Genomic DNA, 27,366 nt, shown 5'->3' with positions numbered 1-27,366 from the left:
GGAAGTTTTCAACTATAATCTCTTCAAAAATTTTCTCAGTCCCTTTCTTTTTCTCTTCTTCTTCTGGGACCCCTATAATTCGAATGTTGGAGCGTTTAATGTTGTCCCAGAGGTCCCTGAGACTGTCCTCAGTTCTTTTCATTCTTTTTTCTTTATCCTGCTCTGTAGTAGTTATTTCCACCATTTTATCTTCCAGGTCACTTATCCTTTCTTCTGCCTCAGTTATTCTACTATTGATCCCATCTAGAGTATTTTTAATTTCATTTATTGTGTTCTTCATCATTGCTTGGTTCTTCTTTAGTTCTTCTACATCCTTGTTAAATGTTTCTTGCATTTTGTCTATTCTATTTCCAAGATTTTGGATCATCCTTACTATCATTATTCTGAATTCTTTTTCAGGTAGACTACCTATTTCCTCTTCATTTGTTAAGTCCAGTGTGTTTTGAGCCTGCTCCTTCATCTGCTGTGTGTTTTTCTGTCGTCTCATTTTGCCTATCTTACTGTGTTTGGGGTCTCCTTTTCACAGGCTGCAGGTTCGTAGTTCCCGTTGTTTTTGGTATCTGTCCCCAGTGGCTAAGGTTGGTTCAGTGGGTTGTGTAGGCTTCCTGGTGGAGGGAACTAGTGCCTGAGTTCTGGTGGCTGAGGCTAGATCTTGTCTTTCTGGTGGGCACGTCCACGTCTGGTGGTGTATTTTGGGGAGTTTGTGGCCTTATTATGATTTTAGGCAGCCTCTCTGCTAATGGATGGGGTTGTGTTCCTGTCTAGCTAGTTGTTTGGCATAGGGTGTCCAGCACTGTAGCTTGCTGGTCGTTGGGTGAAGCTGGGTCTTGATGTTGAGATGGAGATCTCTGGGAGATTCCTGCCGTTTGGTATTACGTGGAGCTGGGAGGTCTCTTGTGGACCAGTGTTCTGAAGTTGGCTCTCCCACCTCAGAGGCACGGCCCTGATGCCTGGCTGGAGCACCAAGAGCCTTTCGTCCACACAGCTCCCCTGTGGCTATTCTATCAGCTTTCCAAACAATCTTCACTCCTTCAATCCAGTCTTACAAGTGTTATCTTCCATTTCACATCCCAGGGCATTCCCCACTGTACCACTTCACAGTATTTAATCCTAAGGATCTGCCAGCTTGTGCATCCTTTGTTTGAAGCTCTGTCTTTTTAAACTGGAACATGCCTGTTCAGCATGCTCCTTGCTCTGTGCAGTTGTGAGCACTTGAGGCTGCTGCCAAACGACGTAGCTGGTCACCAAAGAAGCTGCCGAATGCTTTTTTTCCCTTGGTGGTCAGTCTAGTTCCACTTGCTCATAGGGTGCCGCTCGCAGAGGCCTCCAACGCGGCGTTTCAGACCACAGCTCCCCGACTCAAATAATTCTTAATTCATTCAATTTTTCGACAAAATTTGGTGTAATGAGCGAAAATGATTTCTACTGAGAAAGGAAACTTTCTGAGGTAACAGAAGGGGAAAATATACAAAAGCTAAAGCCTGACATATACACAGCAACATAAAACTCAAAGCTCCTTCATTACATTTTGATTCCAGCTATTATAAAGACATGAAAACATGCTTAAGATGCTAAATGAAAATGTAAATATTAAATGAAAAACATAGAATGGGAAATCAATCATGTGTACAATACAATTGAGGCTACACAGAACGGTATTTCCATATGGACAAGGACCAGACAAACTATGGAAAGAGAGGTGGTTGATTTGTTAGAAGATGGGGTTACAAATATTTCAACTTCAATTTTCTTTTCATGACAATTGTTTCAAGTTATTTGAACAAGACCTGATGACCATTTGTCACTTGTAGTTATGTATTTTATCTGTATATCACTGTGGCAGTAAAAACAAACTAAAATACCTACTGGTATCTTTAAAAAGATGTATAATAACAGCAAACACTTATGTAACATTTACTTTCCATAAATATTTTGTATTCAATGCAGTTTATACTTACTCCTCACAAGTACCCTTGAGACAGAAACTACTACTTACCCCTATTTCCCAGATGAAGATACTGAAGTACAGAGAAATTAAGTAACTGCCCAAGGTTACACAGCTAGCATGTGGCAGATCCAGGACTCAACCCAGGTAGCCTATTCCATAGTTAGAAGTTTTAAAAACAATTCTACCCCTCTCAGGTAAAGAAAAAGTAAAATAAACCACATATGAGAAATTCACAAAAACACAAACAAGAGGCCTTCTCAGTCTATGTGGGTACAGAAAAGTATTTCTCTCCTAGAAGAAAAATAATGGAGTAAATGGGACAACAGACAGCAAGTGATACTCAGTGTCATTATCTGGGAAACAATAGAGTGACATGAACTGTATACAGTAAGAGTTCATAGTCTAAGGCAGCTGCTGTACTGTGTCAGCTGATTGCTGTCGTGTAAAAAATGGATCCGACATTCCTCTTCTGACTTTAAAGCTTTGCTCATTATTGACTGATTGATTGATTGATTGCAAACACCAGGAAGCCAAATTTTGCAACTTCCATTCTCAGTTAAGGACACTGGCAGATAGAAATATCACCAGGGAGGATGAGTAATTAAATTGAAGGGTCATGCAGTAGAGCTCGGGGGTGGGGGGAAAACAATTCCAGCTTTGCCACTATTTAGAATTGAGTGACACTGCAAAATTTGTATTACTTCTCCAGACGGACTCCTCATCGGAATAACAAAGAAGACCTAGGAATACTGTCATTTTCTCCTCCTATCTTTTTCTTCAAATAAGAGTCTTTCTATAACCCAAACAAGAAGTGAGCTTCACTGGACAAGGCACAGAGTTGAGGGGAGCGTGCTCACACTTCTTGCTCTTCTAATACTATTTATTCCTCTACAAAAGAAGTCAGAAGGACATTCAAAATCCAGTGATTCCAAGAGTAAATTCTGAATATCTGCAGTGAGTTTTACTGGCCAAAAAGAGCTTGATCTCATCATAAGGAGTCACACCAGGTAGGTACTTAACAAATCATGACTGGATAAATGAATGGACAGGCTTGGTGTTTGAGTTTATACAGTGAGAAAAAAAAAAAAAAAAAAAGAACCACGGCTTACCCATTTCAGTTACAAAGCCACGCATCCATTATTTGCTACTTGTTTTTTGCTCAAGAAAAATTACTTCACATTTTCTCCAAGCCCTTAATATAGAAAATAACTTAATTTTGCTTTCTTGAGTCCCCTCACTGATTATCTTCCATAATTCAGGGTTTAATACTCAGGGCTCCATTCCTCACTCATTCGAGTCACACCCTATCCACTTGATAGATGACCCCATGAGCTAGAAAACAACCCAATAGACTAAGAGTACAATATATGAATATGCTACTCTACATTGAGAGAAGCGCTTTTCAAGTCTGACTGCACAACAGAATCATTGAGCACTCTTTAAATACAAAGTATCTTGCATTTAGAGCTTTTTAGATACAAATTATCTTAGACCCATCCACTTGGGGAGTGAAATCTGGAAATTAAAAAGGGGAGGAACAAATGATTTTTTGTTGATACCAGAGTTAAGAACCACCTTTTTAGGTTCTGTTGTTAAGCAGAATAGGGAATCACACCTGGAGTTGGGGGCTATGGGTGATGGGAGGCTTTTATCCCAATTGTCTTCAAAGGGCAATGTTTATATAATTTAGACTTAGGAACCAATGTGATATTTGTTCCTATAAACTTCCTATGGGCAATCTGTGGGTTAATTTGGTGATACGTATCAGAAGCCTTAACAAAGTCTGTACCTTTTAAGAATTTAACCTAAGGAAATAACCATAGATGTTTAAATCTTCTGATTTCAAGAAGTGTTCATGGTAATGTAATTTATAAAAGTAAAAGATTATATGCAATTTATGTAATCAATACATGGGGATTGGTTAAATAAATGATGGTATATTCATATAATGGAATACTGTATCATTAAAATGTTTCAAAACATAGCAACAATCTAGCAACTCCACTTCTGGATATATTCCCCAAAGAGCTCATAGAAGGGAGGGACTCAAACATGCATCTGTATGCCCATGTTCATAGCAGAATTATTCACAATGTCCAAAAATGTGGGAGCAACCAAAGTATCCACTGACAGATGAATGAATAAACAAAATGTAGTATAAACATACAGTGTTGTATTATTCAGCCTAAAACAAGAAAGAAATTCTGAAACATGCTAAAACATGAATGAACCATGAAAACATTATGCTAAAATGAAATAACCCAGTTACGAAAGGACATATATTGTATGATGCCAATGATATAAGGTACCTAAAGTAATCAAATTCATGAAGACAAAGTAGAATGTGGTTACCAGGGTGGTCAGGGGAGGGGGAAATTAGGAGTAATTATTTAATTGATATGCATTTTCAGTTTGGGGGAAAAAAAAGTTCTGAAGATGTATGGTGGTGATGGTTGCACAACGATGTGAATATACTTAATGTCACTTAAATGTATCCTTAAAAATGATTAAGGTGGTGAATTTTGTTATGTATATCTTACTATAGTAAAAAGGAAAGAAGGAAGGAAGGGAGGGAGGGAGAGAGGGAGGGAAAAGAAAATAAAGGAAAAAAGAAAAGAAAGAAAGAAAAATCAACAATTTTATACATTTTAAAATCACATTAGGGAACATTGTTTTATACGTGTTAATCAATATATGCATCTATCTGTATCTCTCATATACACATACACACGTATAGAGCTAGAAAGACTTGTTCCCAAAATGATAACAGTGGTTAATGTAAGGGGGTGATTTTGGAGTATATACTTTTCCTATTTTACAAAGTTTCTAACACAATCACATATTGTGAAAAATATATATAGATATTCCTCTGATGTGTGCATATATACATACATACATATGCATGTAAATATATATTTTAAATTATATGAAATAAATTATTTTAAAAATTAATAGACACCAAAAAATGACATTGTAGTATCCCAGCTTGGGTGTGTTTGTGTGTACATAGAAAAAAAGGAAGGGACATAGGAAAAATTAAAAATGATTTTAAAATACTTTTAAAAGGTTACAAAATAGCATCAGCTGATACAATTAACAGAAATTTTTATTTTTGTCTTCATATGTTTTTGAATTTTCTACATTAAAAGAAAAAGTTACCGCATGAATAGTAGCGGAAAACTGGTGAATGGTTAAAATGATCTCAAAGATTACTTTTGAAATTAAAATCACAGTATTTTAACTGGTGCCACTGAGTTCAAAACAAAGCTGCCAATATGGGGATGGGGACGCTACTAATATGCTAATTTTCAGTCATTGATGGACACCTAAACCACACACACACACACACACCTGACAAGTCCCCCAAAGAGCTCTTGTCAGAGAGACACAAAGATGTCTTACTTCCCTGCATTGTATCAGCACTTGTTCACTTCACACTGCGGTGCTTTGGGAACACGTACAACAGCTAGCGAGGGGCTATTCTCAATAACTTCAGAAGGCTGAAATTGAAAAAGCAGTACAGTCTGGTGTGGTAATCCAGGGCAGTTTTTGTCTTAGAAACTCTCCACTTAATTAATTCTCACAGTGTTCTGAATGGTATAAGATACTTTGAAGACAAAGGGCTCCCTGGACTACTGAAGACGTGGATGCCAGAACGTCAACTTGTTTCCTCAGAAATAAAATCAAGGCAGTTGGGAGCACCAAGATGCTGCCTGAAGTCCTCCTTTCTTAATCCCTAACTGTTCAACGAGAAGCAATGACCTAGGTAGGCCCTGCACTCACATGTTCATAAAACTAGCATGTCATCATGTTAAAACCACGAAAGCCAGTATTTTAAGGAGTGTTTTTCCCCCAGTAAACATCAAATAAGGTGGTATGTCAACAGTTTTGACTTGGAGAGGTGTCCAGGGCTCCTATGTATATAAATACCCGCACAGTACAGAACACTTAGTCCCTAGCATGCATGGAACTGGTGCTGGATAAAACGCCATGGTGATGAGGGTTAATTCAATCTGAGTGTCTTCTATAATCTAGGGATGTGGCAAGAGAAGAGCCTTCTCCGATAGCAAGCGACCTCATACACTGATTCATCCCCTCAAGGGCCTATGTGCTTGTGCTTTTCTCCCATCAGGCCAGGGGGTCAGTGAAAAGCACCTAGAGTTGAAGCACCTAGTCAAGAAATAATAAAACATCCTCTCTGTGAGAATATGATTGTGCAGGTGCATTATTACACGACTGGTAGCACCGGAAGTTGGAATAATTCCTTTGGTGGGTAAACTGGCAATGAAGAGCCATTAAAATGTCCATAACTTACATTGATTGTATATTTAAAAATAAAATATTAGAGGATGCTTGAGAAAAACATGGTGCATTGTTCTGATGGAATGTTATACAACTGGTAAGCAAGGAAACAGGTATTCAAAACAATGGTCTATAAAGAAAAGTAAAATAAGAGTGCATATGTATACTGATAAAATTGTAAACCAGTAATATTTAAGGTTAGTAGGTATTTCAAAGACTTATAGTAATGTGACTGAATGTTATAAATATGACCATACTAATTTTTCTCCCCTTGGTATTTTAAAGGTTGTTGATTCCATCTCGTAATTACCTTCAGCCTTTCCAGTTCTCACTGGAAAGAGAGATGTGTTGATACCCTAGTTTTGTCCACCATCACTGGTTCCCTAGTTTACTGCAATATGTATATATACATATATATGTATACTGCATACATACACACATATGCTGATATAGGTATTTTTAAATATGACCTCTTATTGGTCACTAGTACACTCTGCTGCAATCAGAATATTCCTAAAATCCAAGTCGATCGTTGCCTTCTTTTATTAAATCTCCCAAAGGTTCCCATTGTTCTTAGGATGAAGTTCAATTATTTTTCCTGATACAGCCATCGCTTTGCTTTCCAGTCTCCTCTCTTCCTTCCCTCCCCCTGGGACTTGATGCTCCAGCCATCCTGCAGTTACCCGACTGGGATGCTTTCCAACCTGCCTCACCTCCCAACTCCTAACCAGTATTCATCCTTCAGGTTTCGAATGAATGACACTCTGGAAAGCCAGTCAGTCCTGCGTCCCCATGTCTCAGTAAGGTGTCCATCACTGGTGTCCTTGAACAGGCCGTACTTCCCTTATGATAGCCCTTGCCCACTGTTTTGCAATTCCTTCTTTAATGTTATCTTCCCCTCTGAGCTTCATACAGGCAAGGACTTTGTCTTTCTTATTCAACATATACTCCAGCAAAAATATACTCCATACGTATTTATTCAATGAATGAATGATTTCAAGAATGCATTATTGACAAACTCTACAAAAGAGAGGTTCAATGAAATAAAACAAGAATGGCAGTAGTTGGCTAAATGATAACCACTCCATACTCTTCTACTTTCCCCACCAGCTTTTTTTTGCCAAGCCACGCAGCATGCAGGATCTTAGTTTCCCGATCAGGGATTGAACCCACGCTCCTGTAGTGGAAGCATGGAGTCTTAACCACTGGACCGCCAGGGAAGTCCCTTCTCACCAGCTTTGTGAAGCCAAACCCTTAGTTATTTACCCAAGAGGTATTTAAGTATGATAGAGGATTTTGTAATTCAATCTAATTTTTAAAAAGTATTCTGAGTTAGTTTATGCATTTTAGGTTTCTTAGCTGTAGGTAATACGAAATGTGGTGAGGCTGCTTCAGTAGCTTTTGGTTATAATCAACTACCGTGATAGAACCAACCATTCCAGTCTATTGTTGCTACTCAGAAGCCATTAAAAGGCAGAAAGATAAATAAAAGAGTGAGATCCTTTCAGGAAACCCCCAAGTCCTATAGGGGTTTCTCATTGCCGAAGTTTGCCTGTCAGGGTGGAAGTTAAAATGTGGTCACCTTTGAGACACAGTCTGAAGAGAGCTATCTGGTGCAGATGTAGACACAAAGGAATTTATAAGAAGAAATAAAGTTGACTTATTTGTATATCACTAAAATACATGATATTCTTTACAGAATCACAGAGTATTAGAGCTTGAAGGAATTTGAAGGTCATAAATTTCTACCTTCTCCTCAAGGAAACTAGGCTCAGGAAAGATTCGCCCAAGGTGATAAGGCCTTGACAGGTCAGAATTAGAATCCAGTTTTCCAAGACCACTGTTGGAACTCGAATACCAGTGTTCCTGCCATCACACCAGAATGACCAGACTTAGTAACAAGCTTACCAAAAGGCAACAAACCCAGTTTTGTTTTGTAACAAAAGTGAACCTCAGTATATAGACACTGGGCAGTATTGCATGGAAATCACCCACGAGGCTCAAATGGGGACAGGTTGGGTTGCTGTGTTTTCATACAGGAGTTTCCAAAATGGTAGTGGAATTCAGTGAGGGAAGCCACCAGTGTGAGCAAGTGGCTATATTTGCTTCAGTGGAAACAAACAGACCCTTCGTTCACATATGTCCAAAGGAATCTGGGTGACCGAAAGCAAGTAAAAAGAAAAGGAATAGGTGGTGTGTTACAGTTCTCAGAGAATACGGTGAGCAAAAATTTGCTAAGACCTATTGAATATTTCAAATAAAATGCTGCAAGGACACCATATTTACAGCACAATAAGCTCATAGCACAGTCACTAGATGTTTGCTCTGTTTTTTTTTTCCTTTTTGCAGAAAAAATGCTCATTTTTAAATGATCACTACATTATTATGATTTGAATATACATCATCCGTATTATATATTGTATGGGAAAATGAAGTTTCTTTTCTCCTAACATATTTGTTCTCAGAAATGGAGGCTGTTTGTCCAGTTATTGTAGACAGATAAAAGGGCTGAATCACAGAAGGGTATAATTTCTAGGGAGAGAGCACTTTTGCCACCAAGTAGGAGAAAGGGTAGAAAATGTTTTCGTAAAAAGCAACTATTAGAGACAAATAAGAGCTCTAGTCACCAAACCTGTACATATCCCTTTATCCTTGTAAAACAAGCTATGAAAGCACATAATGACTAACTGCAGCAAAATTACTCACATTCCAACTTTGCATAATCGCTAAAATGGTTCTGGTTTTTTAACCCTCCCCCTTCAACAATTCTGCACTCCTAAAAAATTTTTTTTTCAACCACAGCACAAATGGTTATAGCAAACGAGTGTACCAGGCACATCTGCTGTTCCAGAAAGAATTCACTCTCCTGTGCCAAATCCACGTCTATCGGAAGAAATAAAAATAAATTGCGAGCAGGTTCAGCAAATGCCCAGATAAATCCCGCAATGACCGCATGGGGGTAGATTCATTTCTGCCCGTTGGTGTGGCCAAAAAAGGGTGAGGCAATGGAGGAGTTGATCTGGAAGCAAAGGTTTCTCTCACGCCTGTCTTTGTCACTCAATCACGGAGAACACACTTGAGGTAGCTCCCTACTCGCTTTCTCTGGACAACTATTTAGGTAATAGGATTGAGTTTTTATAACCTCAGATGTGAAGGGAAATTGGCACAGTGTTTTGCAATATATGGATAGTCTCCTTAAAAATACCAACGACAAGAGCAAAAACAGTCCTAGTGTGAATGGCCCCCCAAATCACCCAATGCTATTCTGTCCGTTTATATTTTTGAAAGCTTTGCAGATAGAGTCCGTATGATATTTTAGATCATGCAGTGGGGTAAATGTGCTAAAATTTGAAGTAGTAAAGAATTTGTTTTCTCTTTTCTAGATAGACATTGTCAGCTGGAAATTTGAAGATGGCTCATGGGAGGGACCATCATTATTTTGGCCATGGCACATGGTGACCGAGCCCTATGAAAGAGCAAGGGAATGATGGCTAGGCCAAGATCAGGGTAGCAGCACCACTACTAAAACCCTTCAACAGCTGAAATCCTACAAATGGCTGATAGAGTTCAATCATTTGGGGGCTCATTTCTTCAGTGGAACTTCCTTCCAAAGGTAAAATGAAGAGTTGTTTTATCCTTTCTTCTTTCTTTTTAGCATTACAAAATAGAAAACAATAACAAATTCAGATAAATATTCTTTGGGACACAAATTTGAATTGGGACAACAAGGTCTGAAAGCCCTGGGTCAAAACAAATTCACTTATGTTGTTCTTTGGGTCTCAATTTCCTCAATTTCATCTTATAAAAAGATGAGGGGATTTGAATGGAAGAATTCAAAGATCTCTGGTTGCACGCAGAGCATCTCAGGAAAGCCTTTGATCCCATGAACTCTGATACCTGAGGTCCTCTGCAATGGCGTATAAACTGAGACATTTCTCATTCTGATACTATTTTCAAGATTCACTTTGATACATCTCAAGATCTATATATGTTACAGAATGCTAATCCCCTTATGTTATAATGTTACAAGAAAATAAAAGGACATAAACTTGTACATATAGCACGATTTAACTCCAATATCTGAATAAGAAAAAACACTGAGTGGTTATTATTAAGAAAACAGCTACTTTTCCCTTTCATTTTGTTTTATAAAATGAACGTGTATACTAATATTTAAGATAAAATAGCTTTATTTACACAGAAAAAGAATCATACCTCCAAATATCTTTTCCTTTCAGAGAACACACTGCATTTTCTCAAGCCACACAATAGCAGAGAAATACATTAGTTGCTCCTAAATATATGACTTAAGAAATTTTTTTTTTTTTTTTTGAAAAATGGTGTCATTCATACAGTCATCAACCATTAACTGACCACCTTCTAAATGCCAGGAATTTTGCCAACTGCTGGGTAACAAGTTATGGTTCCTGGCCTCAATGAATTCAACTATAGCCAGGGAAAACAGGCAGAAAACCAGTGGAAACTTCTCAGATTCCCAGAAGACTGACAAACGCTACTTGGAAAACACTGCTCCACTGTAACCCATTCATTTTTTAAACAGAGAGCTGAGTTCGAGCCAGCCAAAAAGCACTGTCTTAAGAGGCCAAGGGCCAGGGTCCTTTATTCTACTCTGTTAACTACTGGAAGACATTAGGCAAGTCCCTATCCTCTCCATTCTTCAGCTCCTTCTGCCTCAGGTGCTGGCTAAAAATCCTTCTTTTTTGAACATCACATAAGCAGCTGCATTCAAACATCTTCCTCTAGCCTGTTCTTCCTCTGATATCCTATGTATATCAGATAAATGCCATTATTTACGTAATTCTTAAGCACACTCAAGTTTAAGAACTGTGGTGCTAAACAATGTTGAGAGTAGGGACCATATTCTAATATTCATCTATTATCCTTTCATAACACTCAGAACATGGTAGCACAAAGATTAAGGCACGGCAGGCTATCAAAACATCATTGAGGAAAAAAAAAAAATCATTGAGGAATTAGTGAATTAATAAATATATTTAAGTAGGAAGTAAGTACGAAGTTATCCTCCTTTTTCTTAATTTCGTGTGTGTCTGCCCGCCCTTGTGGGTTCTAGGTATCAACTATATCACTATTTGGTGATAAAAAAGGAAAATCACAGGAATAAAAAGAAAAATTACCACAAATGATCCCAGGCATCAGAGATGTAATCTACAGAGCTTTCCATTTTATTGCTAGATTTCTTCACTTAATACCCCAGTCATTTAAAAAAAAAAAAAAAGCAGCAAAACATACAATTTCCCAGAAGCATTGATCATAGATGGCAGGCAGTGGAACTATTCAAAATGTTATTTTACCTTATAAAAAGATAATTCAACTTTGACTATTTATTGTGTCACTCCATGATTTTTTAGTGATGTTTGAACAAAATAATATAATTCACTCTTGAACAAATTAATATAATGAGTGAATAATATAATTCACTCATTTCTCACTGAATGAGAGTGCTAGGTGAGCCCTCATGTAAGTTGCAGTTTCCTCATTAAAACAGTAATACTCATTGTAGAAAATACAGGAAATATTAACAAAATTAATAAAGAAAATGAAAAAATTCATAATTCAAAACCTTAGTGACAGTAATTATAAATTTTGGTTAATTTCCGAGCTTTTTTATTTTCTATGCATTTACATGTATATTTGTGTGTGTGTCTGAGTGTCTGTGTGTATGTGTGCATGTGTGCAAGCATGTGGTTGGTATGGGTGTTGGTGTTTAAATGTGAACACTGTTTATGTGCAGTTTTATATCTTACTTTTTCTTTTAATATATCATAAATGATAAATTTAAAAATTCTTCAAAAAAGCTGTTTACAGTGTGGTAACCAAGTAGTCAATCTGCTTTAACAGATATGAACACTCAAATGCAATAACCTCCTATTTAGCATACATGTTTAATTGCAAAACCAAGACCAGGATGGAAAGCATTAAGATTTTCCCACTGTCCTGAATTATGCTATATTTTCTTGACAATGTTTCTGATAACAAAGATTTGAGGAGGTGTAATGGTCTATCAAAACACCAAGCATGCAATTCTAACAAAATGTCAACTCCCCACCCACTCACTTCTCATGTATATCAGATGATCTTCTTTCAATCAGCCACACTCCACACATGCATTCAGACCCAAGCCAAATACCTCAATGTTAAACCCTCTGATATTGAATTCCACTCTGTTATCTCAAAACATCTGATGTTTGAGATGGAGCATCTAAGAGCATTCACTAATTATTATTGTCATCTTATCATCATTATTATATTCCTTCTATCTGTATAACAGGTAGATTGTTATGAAGCCACATGTAGAATGATAGGACCAGGATTGTGTTAAAGAAATATTAATCTAGAAGCCATATGTTTATGAAGGGCATAAAGGAAGCCAGATGAGAAGCTATGGCAATAATCCAGGCAAGAAATGATGAGGCCCAAATGAGGGGCAAAGTTTGAAAGAAAAAGGCTCCCACAGCATCAACTAGAGAGTTTATACCTGTACAAATTCTGTCCCAGCAGATCTTTTTCTAGCATCTTTTATTTTGTACAATGCTATTTCCAAACATGAATAAGTACGGAGCAAACGAGATCCATTGGTGTAGCTGATTTGATGGAAACCAAGAAAACATAATTGAAATGATCATTGTTCAGACACCTAGGGTGTCAGAACAGAGAGAAACAGAATCATGGAAAAGGGCTCTTAAAACTGAAGGTCTCAAGTCTGGTAGTTAAAATTAAGTGATGTTTTTCACATTAAGTAATCCATGGTTCCTTTAACAGAGTGAATGATTTGTTTCTTTTGGGAAATCCAAGTATTACAGCAGTCATACATATGTTTTAACAGAGGGGCTAGACAATTTTGTGGGGAAGCACAACATACGTGTCCCCAATGACCTAAATGATTTGACTGCAGCCAAAATCCAATGATATAATCTTGTCTCTGATTCGGAATGCTATCATCTGGTTGTGGAGATTCCTATATAAACCCTCAGGGGGGAGAGGGAAAAAACCCAAATTATACTGTATTTATTTCACATACTTATTAGACTTTATCTAAATAGTCCTACCAAAATTGGGATTTGGCATTAGAAAAGCATGACCAATTTGGTTTTGTTAAATAAAGCACTAACTGATTGTTTTCCAGTGACGTCAAATCTCAAATTAAGTCTTAGAAGTCACAGGCCATTTAAGTAGAACTCAGTCCCAGGGATCTAGCAACACTGAGTTTGCATTGCTACATGCAGCTTGGGTTACAGCTGCCATACTGCCTCATCACTTCCTAGTATTTCCCAATCAGAAATGAGGTGTCAGTTAACCATTCCTCTCCTTGCTTGTACTGTGGTTTTTCCTCTAATGAAGGGTAAAGTGAAATACCTCTTTTGCAATAACTTGTGTATCTAAAAAATGGAAAGAATATTTGCTTTAAGAAATATGGAAGAATATGTAAATTATTCTTAGGTGTGCTCTATGTAAACAAGAAGCATCTATAAAGAGAAAACCTAACCTAAAAAGCCATTATGAAACAAACCATACTTTTTGTTCTGCTTTGATCACTTACCTGGATCTACGATGATGAAATTAGCACCCTAGAATAAATGAATTATCATTTAGCAATGAGGAAACATAGAGATTTTTTAAACCTGTGTACAAGAGTGCTGTGCAATGCAACAGAAACAAGAAACAGACACAGAAACACTGTTGCAAAAACAAACAAAAAAACAATGACAAAAGAAAGCAAAAATAAAATCAAGCAAAAAATGCGGCAAATAGTAAAACCTTCGTATTTTCAAACAAGATATACAAGCTATGCATTTCATGTTTTTAAGTCAAATTTGGTTATTTTTAATAAAGTCTACAGCCTTTAAAAAGTCCAATAATAAAACATTTCCCAATAGAATTTGCCACACTATCATGTTTTATGATTTTATGATTTGTTTTTAAAATATAATCAAGTAGCTTCAATGTCTAAAGATTAAACTGTTTTAAGCCTCACAAGTTATCAGCGTAAAGAAATAATGCAACATAACTTTTATCATGGAATATAGTGTTAAAATATTCTTTCAGAGTATAATATTTTTAAAGACATAACAGCATTAGAGTTTCCAGAATGTAACTGTTGGTTTATAACCCACATGAATATCACACACAAAAAATATATCATTCAGGCACAGAGTTTCTTGTACAGTTTTCATAGAGTATATATGTGCATTAACTGTACATATAGTATTTAAATATTTTGTCTAATTATCCATCGATAAAGAACATCATTCACAGAAGTAACAGATCTGCTTTCATTTTCTTTTAATAAGGAATTTGTCATTCTTTTCCAAAACTACTGAGAGCTAAATGAGGGAAGGAAACACAAGAGGAACTCACATATTGGTTAAATGGACTAAATGTATCTATTTTTGTTCCTCCTAATTTTCTGACCTTTGCCAATGCCCAGAAGTGATAGGATTAATGTAAAAATATAGAACACATCATGTACATTCAAAAGTGTTTCAAATAAGATATAAAGAAAAGCACTCTTTGCTAATTAAATAAGCACGGCAGATCACAAGGCAATGGGCTCTTTGGAGTAGGGTGAAATTCATCACATGAGTTCCCTGGATTCAAGGAGCTGACATACCAGCAAAAGAGACAAAATAACACTAGCAAATGCCTATAGCATAACAGTTGAGAATACTAAGAAACACAAGAGAAGTTATTAAGGTTTCAGATGCATTAGCCCCAAACTGGCAGGTAGAGAGAGGGGATCTCTGAGCTATCTCATGGAGTGGACACAAAGATGGCTTCGTGTTTACATTTGCACGTGCCTGCCTTGCAAGAGGAGGGCGGATTCTATTTCAAGCAAAAGATGTGAGCAGAGGCACAGACAAAAGGATAGGGCACACAGGAGAGCAATCAAGTTTGGCAGGAATTTAATAATAGCTGAGACATCCTATGTGCCAGTCCTTATCTAAGTGCTTTACATACAGCAAAGGGCCTGTTATTCCCATTTTATAGATGAGGAAACTGAGGTCTAGTGAGTTTAATTTGTCCAAGGTTACAGAATAATCTAATATTGGTGTCTGAATCTACACTTTGTGGTTCCAAAGTTGTTCTGTTAGCCACTTCTACACTAAAAGCAAGTACCTAAAACAAATCTGCAAAATTAGATCAGGACAGATTGTGAAGGGTAACAGCTGTCTTTAACTGTAGTTGACAACTAATCTGATAGAATTAAGGGACAAGTATTAGGGCAAAAGAAGGGCAGGAGCGGGACTCTCAGTGCCGAGAAAAAAATACATTGCAAGGAGAACAATTACTTTCTGAAGACAGACACTGTTGTTTCATGAAGAGTAAGGACACACACACCTCTGATGCAAATTACTTCTGTTTAGCTGAGGGTGACATTTTCAGTCTTGAAAAAGGCAGCTTACAAACTATTTTTTTTTATTAAAGCCCTATTGTCATAGCTAGATACATTATTCTGTATCCACGTACAATCTCAGTCTAAAAGATAATATTTTTAAATATCAAAGATTTAACTCCATGTATGATGCCATTTAAAATTCTTTCCTCACAGGACACTGGGGGAATTTAATTATCATGTTAACACATTGTGAAAATTAAAACAACATCAATGATGGCCACAGAACCAGAAGCATGACTTTCCATTTATTAGGAAACATCACAGTGCAATGTACTGTATACTTCTTGAAATTAACATTATTTAATATTGCTTGGGGTTTTTAGAAAGAGTTAGAGGGAGGGAGAGAGCAAAAAGCCAACGGATGAACTATTCCCTAAATATCTTAACTAGTGAGCCCACCGAAAATCAAGAAATGTATTTTATTTTAAAAGAAGAAAAATAATACAAGATCCCTTATTAATGTAAAGTCCTGAGTACATTGCAGCAGATAATTCTGGCCGTCAATCTCTTTATTTAATTCAAAATTCAACAGACACAAAGCACATAACCACTTTAGGAAAGGCTGTTTCAAAACACACTGCTTTTTTATTACCCTATTACACAAAAATTATGGTAATTTCGTAATAAAGTTATGGAAACAGGTCGCATTATTAATTGTATTGCAAATATAGTATTTAATTAAAGATACATTATGTTGATAGGATTTAGCATCTGGTGCTCGGGCTTTACAGACCGTGTAGAGTAACAACATGAAAATACTCACTATAAATGACCTCTTGCGTTTCAGTCCTCAGTACAGTCAACTTTCTTTAGAACAACAGTTAAGGTCTATTATATGTTGTGGAAAATACCTAGGACTAAGGGAGAAACTCATTTGCAACTGCCATGTATTACATCACCCAGTTTTCTGTGCGTCCCCTTCTCTTGGGAGACATAAACAGCTTTTCTATAAGCATGTTAGTGACATGGGTGCTGTTTTGTGGACACTCACACACAATCATCTGTTGCTAAATTTTAAAACAGACACTCTAAAGACTTACATTAGTGTAACATCAAGTTTTCTTATATATACGTCCCAAAATTTTCCAGAATCTAATGTCAATTAAACATAGTCAATGGTGGACTAATGAGACCTAATTAGTAGCGATTCATCATTTACTGCACTTGTACTGTTGCCTACAGGGCTTTATTTCTCCCACTAAACCACAGTCATATCTCATTACTATTGCTTCATGACTACTTTCTGGTCTAAATTTTGTCGCTGGCACTTGGTTAAGATTTTTCCATAAAATCTAAAGAACCTTTTCCATTTAAAAATGTCAAGTCACATATACACACTACCAAACGTAAAATAGATAGCTAGTGGGAAGCAGCCGCATAGCACAGGGAGATCAGCTCAGTGCTTTGTGACCACCTAGAGGGGTGGGATAGGGAGGGTGGGAGGGAGACGCAAGAGGGAGGGGATATGGGGATATATGTATATGTATGGCTGATTCACTTTGTTATAAAGCAGAAACTAACACACCATTGTAAAGCAATTATACTCCAATAAAGATGTTAAAATAAATAAATAAATAAATAAATAATAAAAATGTCAAGTCAAAGTGTTCCTAACTTAAAAATACTACAGTCAAATTAAGACGGTTAATCTCAACAACAATAATAAAAACAACAACAAAAGAGGTTGTTTTTTTTTTTTTTTTCCTTCTGGTTTAAAACGTATTCCAGGGACTTCCCTGGTGGCGCAGTGGTTGAGAATCTCCCTGCCAATGCAGGGGACACAGGTTCGAGCCCTGGTCTGGGAAGATCCCACATGCCGCGGAGCAACTAAGCCCGTGCGCCACAACTACTGAGCCTGCACTCTAGAGCCCACAAGCCACAACTACTGAACCCGCGTGTGACAACTACTGAAGCCAACGCACCTAGAGCCCGTGCTCCAAAAGAGAGGCCACCGCAATGAAAAGCCCATACGCCGCAATGAAGAGTAGCCCTGGCTCGCCAGAACTGGAGAAACCCCACACGCATCAATGAAGACCCAACGCAACCAAAAATAAATAAATAAAATAAATAAATTTATTAAAAAAAAAAAAGTATTCCACATTGTCATGAAAACTTGGACAAGCCTGCGCACAGCCACTTCTGCAGGTAGCAATGACCTTGTTCTGCTTAAAAGCAGAATGTAAAAGCTCTCCACACCTCATCCTGCCCCAAGGAGACCCCCTCCAAAAAACTGTAATCTTTTATTACAAGATGCAGTATGTGACAGAATTTGGAGATGGATAAAGAAACTGTAGGAGTGTTAGCTAATAATGCTGCTCCTTATGTAGATTTATATATGTATATAAATACACAGATATGTGTTTATGTGTGTGTTTGCATGTATTTCACACACATTTAATGAAGGAACAGAAATAATCTTGGCAATTCAGATATAAAACAGTGCATTTACAAGTCCTCTATTTATTCCCTCATGAAATACTGATATAAATATACAGTAATAGTTAGCTGTAAATGGAAAATAGGTTTTCAATTGTAAATGGTTTGGACATTTTCAACTTCAAAATTTTAAAGTTTTTACCCCAGGGGCAAAAGCAGTATTTATATCCAAACTCTAGGACAGAAAGAAGAATGCCAAGTCCCCTAGACTGGTCCATCCGGCTTATAGAAGGGACCCATTTCTCTGTCTCACTGGGGGCCACGCTGTCAGAGTTGTGAGAGAATCCTCTCTACTCCCAGGAGTCCATTCAGTTGCCAAGGGAATGGTTCAAGCTCAGAAGTCGGTCTTCGGAAAATAAGGAGAGGAAGAAGAAGAAAAAAAAACCAGGAAAATAACCTGATATACCCTAACATAAAATAGTGAACCTTCAAAGAAGTAAAATGTAAAACAAAAAGGGTAAAGCCCGTGCATTTCAACAACCCATATAAACTTGTTACTAAAAAAAACAGGCATTAATATGCTAAAGGAAACAAATTTAATAAACTTCTAACAAGTTATTCTACCTTCTTGAGGACTCTGAATTCTCTAAATGAGTCACTGGTTCTCTGTAGAATTATAAAAAGTTGAGTCATGCCATGCCATGTAATTTATTTCTTTATTTGTTCCTTTAGGTTGCCAGCTGAAATATGGGGTCCCTAGAGAAACGTTCAAATGACATGTATATTTGCCAGAATTCAGTGGAAAAGCTTTCCGTCTCCAAGTCGTGTTGTAAATAAAACATGAAAACATATTTTCTAAACTCTTAAGGCAATGATGTTTCATTTCAATTATACTAAACAACTTTTGTTCAAGTTTTTAAAACTGTTGTAGAAATGTTACATGAATGAGATTTTTCAGAGAGGGAGAAATTTATATCACATAAGGAACGCAGACCATCTTCACCAGTTTGAATGTTAAAAAAGAAGTTGGTTGAAGAAATCTGTGTTTGAGAAGTAAGATGATGTGTAGCGTATTAAAAAGTAAGACCCAGATATAGAAATATGAAAGAAAAAATTGAGGGAACAGGATGTAAAAATGAATAATTTAGATATAAAACATAAGGCATGAACCATGCCAATAAATAGACATAATTTAAATAGAAAATGTCCTGTGATTGTTTTAAGCCATGACCAAATTCACACAGATGCAAAAAGACCAAAAGTAAAAAACAACATCGAAGCCTATTTTTTCCTAGTCTAAAACTGGAAATAGGAGCTTACTTTTTAAAGGAAAAAAAAAAAAATCCCTCATTTAATTCTTGTTCTTATCAGAGAACCTTCTTTGTCAGTTTTAACAGCAGATTAATCACTTTCACAACCTACGGAAAAAGTTTTCTGGAAAGCATAACAGCCTGCAAGTGTAAATGACAGTATTACTTTTCCTACAGCTCAGCCGCCTACAAATTCTCTCTCATCCATGACTCAGCATGAGGTAAAAGGAGCTAATGAAAAGGGCCACATTTCCTTTTAAAATTTGTGAACTTTCTTTCAGCATGTAGAACTGCTAAAAAAAAAAAAAAAAATTCCCCAAAAGCTCGACAGAAAAGTAAAGCAGCTCTCCATGAATGCTTGTCAGTTATATACCTAGGCACTTCCTTCCAAGTAATGCTAAAAGTAGGTTTGTTGTCACCCATCCAAGGCCGAATGTTATAATCTATTGGGGATTTAGTGTAAACACATCTCTGTATTACATTTATAGGATTCTGGGGAGAGGATAAAAGTGTTGCTTTGCTGAAACCAAGATTTCAAAAGGAAAGACACAAAACATAGAACTTCATGGTCAAGACAAGGGACTTGTCCTGGGGCTTTCCCTCCTAGCAAAATACCACTTGATTTGATTGTGTAAACAGCTCTCTAGAAGCAGTCAGGTTGCTAGGGAGCCACCACAGAGGTAGGAGAATTATATTTTTTGGCATGTTTTCTCCCACAGAAGGAACAATGTGATCACTTTGTTGGAAACATAAGTGAATTAGTGAGAGCATCTTGTGAACATTCATCAAATGTTCACTGAGTGCCCAACCTTTGCTAGACACTGTGCTAAGCACTGGACAGCAGGGACAGGAAGCTTAACAAGATGGTCAAGGTCAGTAGTCAATGTCTGCACGGAACTTACAGTGGGTGGACACCGGATGATAGAGTGGGAGGAGAAGGCAGTGAGTAAATGAGCATTCACAGGACAGGACAGAAAGTATGGGGATTAGGAAGTTCAAGGAAAAAGATATAGGAGCACACAGCAAGAGCACCCAAACTACATAAGAGCAGAGGGGGTCGCTGAACAATTTCTCAAAGGAAATGACATCTATGTTGAGACATGGCAACAGAGGGCTGGGAGTATGGATAGTGTTCAATGCCTTTGGGGATCTGAGAGAAGTCCAGTGTGGCTTCACAGAGCATAAGAGGGGCAGTAGTAGAAGAAGTCAAAGGGCATAAAACATCTTAAAAAACACAAAAAAGTAAAGAAAAACAAAACAAAACAAAAACAGCCCTGCAATCAGTATTCCTGTTTTACATATGGGAACAAACCATTAAAATTGGTTACTTGTCCAAGATCACATAGCACATAAGTGAGATTCAAACTCATTTCTGTTTGATTCCAAAGTCTGTTTTCTTAATCATTCTGTTATACTACAGGGCTAAAAAGATAAGGCATTAGGGGAATTGTACAGTGAGATTTGCATTTTAGGAACAGACTAGGTGGCAGGCAAGGGACTACAAGGAAACCAGTTAGGAGTGTATGGCCAATGCCATACATATGTGATACATGTGAGATCCCTCAGAGGCAGTGGAGATGGGGAGAAGTAGAAAGTATGTTTAGGAGGTAAAATTGACAATAAGGGAAAGAGAGGAGTGTAGAAATAGTACCCAGATTTCTGGCTTAGGAAAATGGTTAGATGGTGACACCATTAAATTTAACAGCACAAGAGGAGAAGGAATTCCAGAGAGAAGTTGACGAATTTATTTTAGACATGTTGAGACTAAGTTTTCTGTGATATATACAAATGCACCTGGCTGATAAGCACTTAGAAAGGTCTGGATCTGAAATGCTAGACAGCTTGCTGAGACACATCTATATAACAACATTACAGCACAGGTATTTGAGGCCACAGAATTGAGAGTTTCCAAACCAAATTGGGAGGTAGAACAAGAACAGACTCCAGGAAAGACGTCCCCCACCCCTGGTCCCCATCACCACCACCACCATTAAAGAAAACCAATCTTCTGGCAGAAGAAGATGAGCTAAGGAGATCCTTAAAAGTGGAATTGTTCAGAAAAGGAGGCAGAAAAACCAAGAGAGCATGGTATGTAAAAACCCAGGAAAGTTGGCAAGATGGCCTAAGTGCTGCAGGTTGAAACAGGGCAGGTACACAAATGAAACTCTGGAAAAAGCCAACTGAAAGAAAGTCAACAGCGGGAAGAATGGGCTGAAGTATTGATCCATAGAATCTAAATTGGACAAGAAGAAATACAGTCAGGGACTGATGGGGAAATAGAAATAAAGATAATGGAAGGCAAAGATGCTGAAGAAGAGTAGAGTATGAGTTGTCTAAGAGTTAGAAGAATACAGGGCTGTGGTTTTGTTTTGTTTTGCTTTGTTTTGTTTTGATTGTTTAATTAATGAACAAGGCAATAACAAGATCCAGGTTGTAACCCTGGGATCGGGGGCTACAGCTGAGTGGAGATAAGAGTCACAGGAGACGTGAGATCAAGGGACTGAGAAGCCAGCGAATTAAGCACTGAAATCTTCCAACAAGGCTAAAAGCCTGGACCCAGAGGAGAGACAGTGAGACATTTGCCAAGAGGTCAGTGAGTGACAGCCAGGACCAGGAGACTAGGGGATGATAGCAATGTGGAGGAAAAAGCATTTTAGCCAAATGCTTTCAACTCTGAAGAAGCATATAAACATGTTACGAAGTTGTATCGATAACTCAATAACGAATGCAAAAGAAACTACAATCAACTCTGATGTTTGGAACATAGAACTAACACAGAGGAACTATTTGACAAGCAATAGTTCTATTCCCAGAGCAGGTAGGCAAAGCCTTTTCAGGTCTCAACATGCATGAGGTAGAACACTAGTCTGTCCACATTTACTGTCCCATATATCTATCATCACACCGTCACCAATCCCGATGATGCTGCTGGGATTCTCAAGGCTCCTCCTGCACCTTTCCTGCTTTCCCTGTTTCTGATCTCAGTGCCCATGGCTTCTCTACCACAGATTGATCTTTTGTAGAAAACAGCTACCCTTGTGTGATGATCAGTTTTGTGTGTCAATGTTGCTAGACTACATTCTCACCAGTTATTCAATCAAACACTAATCTAGGTATGGCTGTGAAGGCATTTTGTGTAAGTGATTAGAGTCCATAATCAACTGACTTTAAGTAAGGGAGATTATCCTAGATAATGTGGGTTGGCCTGATTGAAAGTTGAAAGGCCTTGAGAGCAAAGCAGGGACTTCTTTAAAGGAAAAGAAATTCTACCTGTGGACAGTAGTGTCAGCTCTTGTAGCAAAGTTCCAGCCTGCCCTTCCTAACAGCCTACACTACAGATGTTGGATTGCTGAGCCAGCCCACAAAATCACATAAGATAATTCAGTGCAATGAATCTCTAAATATTTATCTCCTACCAGCTCTGGTAAAACATTGACTAATATACCTTCCATAGGCATCACCAGTCACACTGGTTGATCTTTGACCAAACAACCATTCATAAGGTCTGCCAAAGTTGCTGCAAGACTCTGTGTAGGGATTGGTTCAAGATGGCGGAGTAGAAGGATGTGCTCTCACTCCCTCCCATGAGAATACCAGAATCACAATTAACTGCTGAACAATCATTGACAGGAAGACAATGGAACTCACCAAAAAAGATACCCCACATCCAAAGACAAAGGAGAAGCCACAATGAGACAGTAGGAGGGGTGCAATCACAATAAATTCAAATCCCATAACTGCTGGGTGGGTGACTCACAGACTGGAGAACACTTATACCACAGAAGTCCACCCACTGGAGCGAAGGTTCGGAGACCCATGTCAGGCTTCCGAACCTGGGGGTCCGGCAACGGGAGAAGGAATTACTAGAGAATCAGAATTTGAAGGCTAGCGGGATTTGACTGCAGGACTTTGACAAGACTGGGGGAAACAGAGACTCCACTCTTGGAGGGCACACACAAAGTAGTGTGTGCATCGGGACCTAGGGGAAGGAGCAGTGACCCCGTAAGAGACTGAACCAGACCTACCTGCTAGTGTTGGAGGGTCTCCTGCAGAGGCGGGTGGTGGCTCTGTCTCACGGTGAGGACAAGGACACTGGCAGCAGAAGTTCTAGGAAGTACTCCTTGGCGTGAGCCCTCCCAGGGTCTGCCATTAGCCCCACCAAAGAGCCCGGGTAGGCTCCAGTGCTGGGTCGCTTCAGGACAAACAACCAACAGGGAGGGAATTGAGCCCCACTCATCAGCAGTCAAGCAGATTAAAGTTTAACTGACCTATGCCCACCAGAGCAGCAGCCAGCTCTACCCACCACCAGTCCCTCCCATCAGGAAACTTGCACAAGCCTCTTAGATAGCCTCATCCACCAGAGGGCAGACAGCAGAAGCAAGAAGAACTACAATCCTGCAGCCTGTGGAACAAAAACCACATTCACAGAAAGATAGACAAGGTGAAAAGGCAGAGGGCTATGTCCCAGATGAAGGAACAAGAAAAAACCCCTGAAAAACAACTAAATGAAGTGGAGATAGGCAACCTTCCAGAAAAAGAATTCAGAAGAATGATAGTGAAGATGATCCAGGACCTCGGAAAAAGAATGGAGGCAAAGACTGAGAAGATGCAAGAAATGTTTAACCAAGACCTAGAAGGATTAAAGAACAAACAAACAGAGATGAACAATACAATAACTGAAATGAAAACTACACTAGAAGGAATCAATGGCAGAATAACTGAGGCAGAAGAATGGATAAGTGACCTGGAAGACAGAATGGTGGAATTCACTGCTGTGGAACAGACTAAAGAAAAAAGAATGAAAAGAAATGAAGACAGCCTAAGAGACCTCTGGGACAACATTAAATGCAACAACATTTGCATTATAGGGGTCCCAGAAGGAGAAGAGAGAGAGAAAGGACCCGAGAAAATATTTGAAGAGATTATAGTCGAAAACTTCCCTAACATGGGAAAGGAAATAGCCACCCAAGTCCAGGAAGTGCAGAGAGTCCCATAGAGGATAAACCCAAGGAGAAACACGCCAAGACACATAGTAATCAAACTGACAAAAATTAAAGACAAAGAAAAAGTACTGAAAGCAGCAAGGGAAAAATGGCAAATAACATACAAGGGAACTCCCATAAGGTTAACAGCTGATTTCTCAGCAGAAACTCTACAAGCCAGAAGGGAGTGGCATGATATACTTAAAGTGATGAAAGGGAAGAACCGAAAACCAAGATTACTCTACCTGGCAAGGATCTCATTCAGATTTGATGGAGAAATCAAAAGCTTTACAGAAAAGCAAAACCTAAGAGAATTCAGCACTGTCAAACCAGCTCTGCAACAAATGCTAAAGGAACTTCTCTAAGTGTGAAACACAAGGGAAGAAAAGGACCTACAAAAACAAACCCAAAACATTAAGAAAATGGTCATAGGAACATATATATTGATAATTACCTTAAACGTGGATGGATCAAATGCTCCAACCAAAAGACACAGGCTTGCTGAATGGATACAAAAACAAGACCCATATATATGCTGTCTACAAGAGACCCACTTCAGACCTAGGGACACATACGGACTGAAAGTGAGGGGATGGAAAAAGATATTCCATGCAAATGGAAATCAAAAGAAAGCCGGAGTAGCTATACTCATATCAGATAAAATAGACTTTAAAATAAAGAATGTTACAAGAGACAAGGAAGGACACTACATAATGATCAAGGGATCAATGCAAGAAGAAGATATAACAATTATAAATCTATATGCACCCAACATAGGAGCACCTCAATACATAAGGCAACTGTTAACAGTCATAAAAGAGGAAATTGACAGTAACACAATAATAGTGGGGGACTTTAACACCTCACTTACACCAATGGAGAGATCATCCAAAATGAAAATAAATAAGAAAACAGAAGCTTTAAATGACACAATAGACCAGATAGATTTAATTGATATTTATAGGACATTCCATCCAAAAACAGCAGATTACATTTTCTTCTCAAGTGCGCACAGAACATTCTCCAGGATAGATCACATCTTGGGTCACAAATCAAGCCTCAGTAAATTTAAGAAAACTGAAATCATATCAAGCATCTTTTCTGACTATAACGCTATGAGATTAGAAATGAATTAGAGGGAAAAAAAGGTAAAAAACACAAACACATGGAGGCTAAACAATACGTTACTAAATAACCAAGAGATCACTGAAGAAATCAAAGAGGAAATCAAAAAATACCCAGAGACAAATGACAATGAAAACCCGAGGATCCAAAACCTATGGGATGCAGCAAAAGCAGTTCTAAGAGGGAAGTTTATAGCTATAGAAGCCTACCTCAAGAAACAAGAAAAATCTCAAATAAACAATCTAACATTACACCTAAAGGAACTAGAGAAAGAAGAACAAACAAAACCCAAAGTTAGCAGAAGGAAAGAAATCATAAAGATCGAGCAGAAATAAATGAAATAGAAACAAAGAAAACAATAGCAAAGATCAATAAAACTAAAAGCTGCTTCTTCGGGAAGATAAACAAAATTGATAAACCATTAGTCACACTCAACAAGAAAAAGAGGGAGAGGACTCACATCAGTAAAATTAGAAATGAAAAAGGGGAAGTTACAACAGACACCGCAGAAATACAGAGCATCCTAAGAGACTACTACAAGCAACTCTATGCCAATAAAATGGACAACCTGAAAGAAATGGACAAATTCTTAGAAAGGTATAACCTTCCAAGACTGAACCAGAAAGAAATAGAAAATAAGAACAGACCAATCACAAGTAATGAAATTGAAACTGTGATTAAAAATCTTCCAACAAACAAAAGTCCAGGACCAGATGGCTTCACAGGTGAATTCTATCAAACATTTAGAGAAGAGCTAATACCCACCCTTCTCAAACTCTTCCAAAAAATTGCAGAGGAAGGAACATTCCCAAACTCATTCGATGAGGCCACCATCACCCTGATACCAAAACCAGACAAAGACACTACAAAAAAAGAAAATTACAGACCAATATCACTGATGAATATAGATGCAAAAATCCTCAACAAAATACTAGCAAACAGAATCCAACAACACATTAAAAGGATCATACACCATGATCAACTGTGATTTATCCCAGGGATGCAAGGATTCTTCAATATATGCAAATCAAGCAATGTGATACACCATATTAACAAAGTGAAGAAGAAAAACCATATGATCATCTCAATAGATGCAGAAAAAGCTTTTGACAAAATTCAACGCCCATTTATGATAAAAACTCTCCAGAAAGTGGGCATAGAGGGAACCTACCTCAACATAATAAAGGCCATATACAACAAACCCACAGCAAACACCATTCTCAGTGGTGAAAAACTGAAAACATTTCCTCTAAGATCAGGAACAAGACAAGGATGTCCACTCTCACCACTATTATTCAAGATAGTTTTGGAAATCCTAGCCACGACAATCAGAAAAGAAAAAGAAATAAAAGGAATACAAATTGGAAAAGAAGAAGTAAAGCTGTCATTGTCTGCAGATGACATGATACTATACATAGAGAATCCTAAAGATGCCACCAGAAAACTACTAGAGCTAATCAATGAATTTGGTAAAGTTGTAGGATACAAAAATCAATGCACAAATATCTCTTGCATTCCTATATACTAACGATGAAAAATCTGAAAGAGAAATTATGGAAACACTCCCATTTACCACTGCAACAAAAAGAATAAAATACCTAGGAATAAACCTACCTAGGGTGACAAAAGACCTGTACGAAGAAAACTATAAGACACTGATGAAAGAAATTAAAGATGATACCAACAGGTGGAGAGATATGCCACGTTCTTGGATTGGAAGAATCAATATTGTGAAAATTACTGTACTACCCAAAGCAATCTACAGATTCAATGGAATATCTATCAAATTACCAATGCCATTTTTTACAGAACTAGCACAAAAATCTTAAAATTTGTATGGAGACACAAAAGACCCCGAATAGCCAAAACAGTCTTGAGGGAAAAAAG

General features: G+C 37.8%; 1 protein-coding gene and 1 long non-coding RNA gene across 6 annotated transcripts in view; one reads left to right on the top strand and one right to left on the bottom strand.

Annotated features, from left to right (window-relative positions):
- Nucleotides 1–27,366, bottom strand: part of LPP (LIM domain containing preferred translocation partner in lipoma) — a 711,048-nt gene that overhangs the window by 282,973 nt on the left and 400,709 nt on the right. The gene's annotated exons all lie outside the window — the stretch shown is intronic.
- Nucleotides 9,313–18,880, top strand: LOC103007354 (uncharacterized). Its single transcript, XR_452252.2, has 3 exons — nucleotides 9,313–9,368; nucleotides 9,634–9,863; nucleotides 18,795–18,880. It is a non-coding gene; the product is annotated as an uncharacterized LOC103007354 (long non-coding RNA).

Source organism: Balaenoptera acutorostrata, chromosome 4 (genome assembly GCF_949987535.1).
Source record: "Balaenoptera acutorostrata chromosome 4, mBalAcu1.1, whole genome shotgun sequence".
In the NCBI taxonomy this organism is placed as follows: Eukaryota; Metazoa; Chordata; class Mammalia; order Artiodactyla; family Balaenopteridae; genus Balaenoptera; species Balaenoptera acutorostrata.
Note: the sequence above shows the minus strand (reverse complement) of the source record. Positions and strands in the feature narration are given on the sequence as shown.